The following is an 8,467-nucleotide window of genomic DNA, read 5'->3' as shown; positions in this document are numbered from 1 at the left end:
CCCCCATGCCGTTCTTTTTCTCCATTTTTCTTTCTCTTCCTTTCTCCTTACTTCTCTTTCTTTTTCTGGTTCTTCCCTCCCCCCCCTCCCGCCCCTCTCTATCCATTTCTATCTCTTTAAGTCCATCCTCTGGCTTTGCCTCTTATTTCTGCTTCTTGGATCTCGAGATACCACGCTCTTGCTTCTACCTACAGCCATTTATCTGCTCCCCTATTGCCTTGACGGTTAAGCCGAATTCACAATGGATACCGTACACGGAGGATTCTCTGCCTCATCCTGAAAAACCTTTTGTTGCTCCGTGGATAAGCCCGAATTATAATTCAGGACACGAAAGATTTTCATGTGAATTTTCCCATCATATTTCACAATCTATTCACGCAGTTTCGATATATTTTTTTAATTCTTAATATTTCTTTAATGTATAATTATCACTAATTTTATTCAGCATTAAATTATGCTAATCCTTTTCACTCTAATTAATGTGAGCAATGCAGAACTGCTGGTTCCGCGATACATAAAAATTTGCCTATAGCTTCGGGATGATTAACCACTAAGGAATTCCTTGTGAGTGAGGCTTTAAGGCCCAATGGGTCTCTCGGGTCCCATGTGTCGGTATATACATATGTATATACATATATATATATACGTCCTCTAATCATGGCCAGGAAGGCCGCCGCTCCTCGTAGCCCCGGATAAAGACGTTCTAGATCCTAATTGCTATATATGCCAAGAGCGAGAGTTTCGGCCAGTTATGCCAGGAACCATGGTGTTATTAAACTACGTCCTGGTACACCATACCCACCGCTCCAATCTGCGCCTTATGGCGAACAACCCCATAGGAAAACCAAACTCGACTTATAATTTGCCATAAAATAATATTTTTCATATAGCAAAGACCGCGCATGCGCACTATCGCATACTGTATAGTATAGAAAATTCGAAAATTTATATCGAGCCAGCATAATAATTATTCAATGCGAAAAATTTCTTTTCCTGTTGTCGTTCTTATAGCTCTATATAGGTTCAATAAGTAATCGGTTTATTATTTATGGAAATCTCCGAGCAATAAACCGGAAATGAGGACTCTGGTGACTTTTACGGCAGTCAATAACGTAACTGGCGCTGAAAACGACGGAAAATGAGAGGCGCAGCCTCATATCAGCAAAGACCGGCCTGTTACGCAGCGACGCGAATGCCTCATAAAAGCGAAACTCGTTTCGTTTCGATGCTGCGACTCGCCGTGGTAATTTGCCTTCCTTCCTTTCCTCCACCTTCCCACCTTCCCTCGTTCCATCCTTCATTCTTTCGTTCTAATGGTGCCGCGCGCACCACGGAACAAATTCGTTTACGAGGGATTTTATTTGACAAAACCACCGAACACGACTTTATATGGCTCAGCTCGCAGCTCGGCTCGTTTCCTCTGACACCGGATTGGTCAGCTGTTCCCTTGCTAATTATACATGATGATATGGTATTATTTATTGAAAAAAAAAGTTTATTATTTCCCGTGAATTTTTGCGCCCAGATGAATGCATAATGTCACGTATCTCTCGACAGGATTATTCTTGTATCGGACTGTACCTAAGCCTCCATAGATACAGTGCAGAGTAATGGAATAACTAATGTAAGGAAAGTGTCGCGTGTCCCGTGAGGTCAGCGAGAGAGAGAAGAGACAGTGAAAAGTAATAAACTTATAATGGAACTGCCCACGGGATTTACGGTCCCATTTTACCGAGACTTTTACCACTCTGGTTCCTTCGAGACATTCCAAGGCTCGTAGAGAGGACACAAGCGCATGGGGTGCCAACCTAGGACACACAAAAAATCACGGAAATTCACAGTCAGAGACCAGGATGAATTACAAGTCTACCTGCTTACAGGGATTTTTGACTTTCGACTTTCCACCCTGTTACAAGGGGATGCTGTCCCTTTATCTCGGTGCGATCTTCCCTGGGACCAATTTGGCGCTCGCGAAACCATCCCCTAACCTGCCGAAGGTGTCGAGAGTCACCAGGTCCCAGTTTTTTTTTCAAATTGCTTATCGAGACCGGATCTCGAGGATGCCGTTCCAAAAAATTAGTAGGAGTCCAATAGCAGTAATCCGGGTCGAATTTGGTGTGATGATGTTGCTCAAAGCGGCAAGCGGAAGTAGGGCCCATTTTTCTTATAGTTCCGGAGACTTCCTGCCAAACCGTGATGCCCGATCGAAGATCGGCTCTCTACGGCCCCGTAGACTCCTGATGAAGATACGAAGCAAGCAGCAATCACGTCTTCTCGATTTCTTGTTAACTTCATGGCGAATCAGAGTAGCTTCGAAGCGAGTCGGTCGATCGAGTCCAGCTCATTGTTTTTCCTTAGGCTCCTACGGGGCCCTAAGTGTTAAGTCCCGGGGACTTTCGACTCCGACGTAAGAACCAACCAAACCGTTCGGGTTTGCAAGTCACTCGCCTTTGTTCCATGTTTGCTCTGGCCGCAGGCTGCAGCCGCCTAGGAGAAAAACCAAAATTGATTCTTCTTTGCTCCCAACTCGAAGGCTCACCTCGTGCTACCCTCCTGCGTCCTACTTGATCTACCTCGTCCACCTCGCCTACCTCGATTCACCTCAATTCGTTTAATCCTCCCGAACCGTCACCGCCCCCTCAACCCCAACTACCTTATTTCGACATAATTATCAGGGGTAACGCTGAACTTGAGGCTAATCTAGCGGAAAGTTGGACGGGGTACTTCTGATCGCTCTGGATTATGATGTCAGCTCGAGTGGCTTCGCCGGGCTCTGGGGTCCTTCATCTATCGGTCCTTCAATGCTGCCCCCGGGGTGGGACCACTTCTGGATAGTAGATTCTATGAAAAAATTAGGTGATTGTTCTCGGAAAAGGGATTAAGTAGACAGGCTACATATATAGTAATTAGGAAACGTGAGAGTTTTGTAAATTTGAAAGAAAGAATTTTAACGGTCCCCGTTCCCTGTGTCGAGTGGGGCTTCCTTTTATGCCCGAAACGGTGCCAATGAATTCGGGACGAAGACACCTGAGGTTATTTGTTTCATTACTAAAACAGACCCGTGTACAATCTTTCATAGAAAATCGTCAAGTCCCAAAGGATAGATCGGCCGGTAACGAGGTCCAGGAAGATTGGAATTCGGAAACGAGACGTCCCGAAGGCTCCCGGAGTAGATGAGGAATGAGCCAGGAGAGCTCGGGGTAGCTGTAGTAGTTTTAAAGGAAAGGAGGCCCTTTGAGGAGGCTCCGAGGCCCTTTGAGGGTCGGGCCCAGCCAGCCATCCGGGACAAAAGGATCTTCAATTTTTCATTTTCGAACGCAAGTCCTCTCGACTGGTCCTGCAACTTTCGGGGATGAATCGGGGACCTTAACGCGGTAATCATCTTGTTCCCGGCGCTGAAGCATAACACAAAAGATCAAACTGACGCTAATTACGTAGCCACCCCCGGAAAGCCACTGTGGCGAATCCTCAAGAGCGCTTTACGGTTCTCCGTGACCTGCCCTAAGCCCAGTGCACACCCCCCGTGAAAATTCAGTGGAACCCCTGCAAATTCACCCTGAATCCTAACTCACCGTAGACCTAATGAGCTTATCCCATGAAGGTGGAGTCTCGTGAGCTTAAAAAAAAAAGAGTTCGTTATCGACAACCTGAGCGCGAGCATCTTCTCTCGAGGCTTCAGAAGAGATTCGACGTCGCAGGACGTCGCAGCATTTCCATGAAACTTCCATTCCACGCGTACCCACCAATCGTAGACTACCGAGAGCAGCAGCGACGCGTAACCGAATCGTCCTCGGGTTGGAATTTTAATTTAAACGAATCTCAGTCATTGGCGCGAAGGGGAGATGAAGAAGCTGTGCGTGAGAGCACGCAAGAGAGACGAAGATGGACGCAGGTGTAGATCTATGACGAGAGAGTGAGAAGGGGAGAGAACGAACAGAGAAGTCCTCGAGAGAGGCATAATTCGAAGAATTAGTTATCGCGCCGCGACGCTCCGTCCACCATGCGTCCACTTTGCGTTACGAGCACGATAATTATTCAATCTCGAAATAAATGCCGGCGGCGCACGGCGTCGTCTAATTGCCCGCAGGATGAATGTCCGGTAATAATCGTTACCTGGCCGAGTGTTGAAAGTTAACAGCATCCACAGGACCAAAGCGTCTCCAACCTTCGAACGTCCCGATTACCAAATTCCCCTGCACGCTGCACCCTTCCTGGGCCATTATTTAGATTTCTCTTTCTCTAGCTCCAAACAGCCCTTAGTATTTCACTGTCAGCCGAGACCCTTTCACAGTTGCCACGTACAGGGTGTACCAAAGTCACTTGGATATCAATTAAATATTGAATTGGTAACGATCGATCTTAGGTGTATGGGCCTTGGTATTCTTGTGCCGGTATCAAATTCAAAATGGGACTGTTCGATTTTCTATGGTCACCCAATAGATACAATTCGTGTCCGAAAGTGCGCCAAGGAAGCTGTCACTTGGCTGAAGAATCCTGATTCTCTCCGCTGGAGCACTATGGGACAAGTGGAAGCAACGGTACCCAGGTAAATCCTGGCAAATTACGGGATCGGATCGACTAATGTCCTCCCTTTGTGTCACTCACCGCCTTTCACCTTTTATTCGACGATTCGCCAGGGAGAACCTTTGCTCTTCTCGAAACTGAACCTCTTCCCATCTACCCAAGAGACACCACAGAGGCTGCTAACGTTCCGTAGACACAAACGGTCCAAACGTATAGAGGCCATGTGATTTGACTGGAAAATTGTATGATTTTCGAATTTTCGGTGAACAATGAAAAACATTTCCTTCGAGAACCGACTGTGTCTACATCCGGCGGAAGGGATGGCAATTTTATTAATTAGGGTTGTTGGATCATCAGAGTTATTTTGCCTCGTTAGCTGGCTAATTTGATGGTAGTGGACAAGCGCAATATATATTCAGCCATATTTTACAAGTTTATGTGACAGGGAGGACGTAACTAGAGGTCGAGGTGCCAGATCAGGAGTGTGAGGGAGTAAAGGTCAGAGGGCAAACCTCAGTGAGTGTAGTCAGCTCGTTATAGCTCAGTTTTCTATGGCAGTTGGGAGCTGGATGGCGGATGCCCGCGCCTGCTCGAGGCCCTAATGAAGACATCTCCTTCAGGCCCGGGAAGGAAGGTCTCCTGCCTTCGAAATCACCTGCATTCACAATGGCCGACTTCGGGCCTCGGCCATTGTCAAGTCGCGGCGCGACCGGATCGCCGCATAAAGGGGGCAGCTTTGTGCTTCCTCAAAAGAGGAGAGAAAGAGGGTAGGCGGACGAAGGTGCCAGAGAAGGACGAGGAAGAAGAAGAGAAAAAGGGAAATGGCTCGTGATCTACGGTCTTGTGTGCGGCTTGTGTAGCTTCATGCGTATTGGGCCCAGCACCCCCGTAAAGCGGGGACCTTGCGTGGGCCCAACCTCTCATCTCGCCTGACTCCTTACCGCATTGAGTCCTCTTGGAATTCGCGTAACCGAAACGCGTGAAAAGGATTTCACAGAAAATTCGAAGACGAAGGATGTTGGCATTTATGGTTTTCAACCGTTTAGCCTACCTGTATATATATATATATATATACATGCACTCGTCAGTCCTAACTTTTCATGAGCGTTACCATCCGTTACACGAGCCGTGGAATTGAGTTCTCAACGTCTCTGTTGTACGTTTCCGTTATTACCGTAAAAAAGGCAGATTCATGATTTTCTTGCGTAATAGACTCAGTATCGATCGACATCGCAACGATACCTGCTTCTTAGGACCAGACCCAAACAAGGCCCCGTAATTCAAAAAATGTTCCTTCGAGTCCCAATCTCACCCACGAGCATTTGAATGGTAGGTAGTGCTCGGTACAGTGCACTACGAGAATATATCAGGAGCCTGATCCCAGCATCATGGACCATAGAGATGCATGGATGCATGGAGCATAGTATGGAGCTATACTATAACACGGCTATAGGTGGCAACTGGTAAGCGCTCGGTTACACGAAACTTGTAGACCATCACACAGCGACTGGTATACTTGTGAAATGGTAACTGGTATATATCTAGTGATTTGTAAGTGGTAGCCGGTCGTGGCGGCTAATCCCACAAAGCGCGCCGACCTTTGAGATTTCTGGGCAATTTATCCCGTGCTATGCGATCCGTAAAGGTGGACTTATTCACAGTCGAGGCTGCTAGGAGCTGGTCGGTGCGTTCACATTGTGGCGAACGCGAAGGGATACCAGAGCGACGGTGGCCCCTTTCGCCCCCTTTCACCCCCTTTCGCCCCTGCGCCACCATTTGTCCCAACTGGGCCCCCTTTACCTTTTTCCCTTTTTTTCCTCCCGTCATCAGAATTCTAGGGAGTTTTCGATTCTTTGCGTGGGGTGCCTTTCCTACCCATTCTACCCCTCTGCACCAAATACACGAGCCAAATACATAACCCTTGGAAGATCGCTGTGGCTCAGTTCATCTTTTCTCTGTAAATTTGATATCCATCCTGACGAAATATGAAGTATCTAATCAACGTGATAAGAAGAACCTACAAAAACGTCCTGCCTGTCGAGTGGCTCACGTGTGCCATGCATTCCTCCTTTTTCCTAGAAGACTGTCGGATGCGCTGGGTCCATTGGAGAAATTCAATTCTCCTGCAGTCGGGTCTCCAATCCCGCAGGGATCAGTGCTATCCTGACGGAGTCTTGCGTGACGTCAGCCAGTGCACCAGAACATACCAGGAGATACGTCACGAGTGAGAGTCGCAGACTCCAAAGGAAGAAGAAGAGGAGACCGAGTGTCCCTAAGCCGCGGGGGGCCGTTTAGAAAAATTCGTCATCGCACAGGACGGACTATGAATTTCTATGTAAGTCCGCGCAAAAAGCGTCCGAGGACCCGACGACCCCCACGGCGCGTTTAGCGTAAAAACGTGCCAACTCAGGTTCCCGGAAAAGGTTGACCTATCCAGATCCCATCCAGCCTCCCTGTCTCTCTGGTCCCTGCTCCACGGACCGTTCCTCCGAATGCGTCGCAAGTTTCTGTTGATCGCTCAAGTTGGCAACACTTATTTCGCTCAGCATCCGAATCAGGGTGTATAGATTCGCAGTGTAACGAAGAGAGAGAGAGAGAGAGAGAGAGAGAGAGAGAGAGAGAAGAAAGCAGCATCCTAACGAGGCAAATACCGAAAAGATGGGAGTCGGGAGAGGAAAAAGGAGAGAAGGAGAGAAATAATATAGCTGCGTCCCTGAGAGCGAGCGCTCTCTCGCGTCTCAATCTAGGCCCTCATCGTGTTTTAATTTCACGGCCGCCCCTACTCGCTCTCCGAAGTCCCATACTCTATTACCCCACCCCGTCATCGGCCCCACTCCCAAGAGGAGCAGCGCCCTTCCCCTCCTGCTCTTCTCGAGGAGCGAACCACCCCCCACCACCCTAGCCCGATGACCGTGGGCGTGGTCATCGTCCTCCCCTCCACTCCTAGCAGCTCCGCGCGGTAGGGTCATCCGAGCAACCACATCCACCTGATACACAGTCCCTTCCAGGCTCCAGTCTTGCTCCGGAGTGGGATGCTGCGTTTGGATAGACGCGGCGGTGGGGGCGAGTAACGTGGCCATGTGCCTCGAGCGTCTCGAGCGCCTCTCGAGATAGGAGCGTGCAGCGACGCGACGCCCGACGAATGTGTGTATATGCGAGACTGAGAGGCACGCAGAGGCACGCAGGGGCACCCAGGAGAGAATCTCCTGAGGAATTGCGGGCGCGGTGGGGGCTGCGCTGTAACCTGTTGGGAGAGAGAGATATAGCCTCGGCAATCCTGCCGGAGGAAATTTCTGATTTCTTACCTCGCGGCCGACTCAGCACTGTTCACCACGCAGCATACTTGACGACTCACTTCGTGACTCCTTCCCTAGCCTTGCTCCTTTGCTATACTCCCTGTAGCCACAGCACGCAGTATACCCAACGCACCCGTCGCACCCGTCGCACCCATCGCACCCAGTCAAAACACGCTACGCGCTCCTTTCAAGCATTTCTTTGCTCTTTCGAAAACCCACCCTCTTCTCCCTCGCTTGCACCAGTGCAGGAGTGCCTGGACCTTAGAAGATTGCTCAGGGGGATAGATTTATCTTGTGTACGAATCATATGAAAATTTACTAAAAATGCTTCCAGGTCCAGAGGAGACGACATCGGAGCATGAGTGGAAAGTAATGAGGAATTAAATGCGAATCGAAGGTCCGAACGCGGGAGAACGTAAAGGATGAGTCGCCCAGCCGAGTTCGAGATGACGAGAGAGTCGAGCGACTCGCGGACTGGTTTGTTTTGTCGATTAGAGTCTTTTTGCTCGTGGAAACGCAGCCGCGTCGAATCGGGACCCTCGGACCGCCGCACGTCTCCGCTTTTTGTGCGCGCAAGGATCAAGTTGTCCTCACTAGGTTCACCTCAGCAACCCTCTCTCGGGAGTGGCCCCCCTTTCCCTATCACC

This window comes from Cephus cinctus, unplaced genomic scaffold (genome assembly GCF_000341935.2).
Source record: "Cephus cinctus unplaced genomic scaffold, Ccin1 Ccin1_scaffold0215, whole genome shotgun sequence".
In the NCBI taxonomy this organism is placed as follows: domain Eukaryota; kingdom Metazoa; phylum Arthropoda; class Insecta; order Hymenoptera; family Cephidae; genus Cephus; species Cephus cinctus.
The sequence above is the reverse complement of the archived record's forward strand: the minus strand, read 5'-3'. Positions refer to the sequence as shown.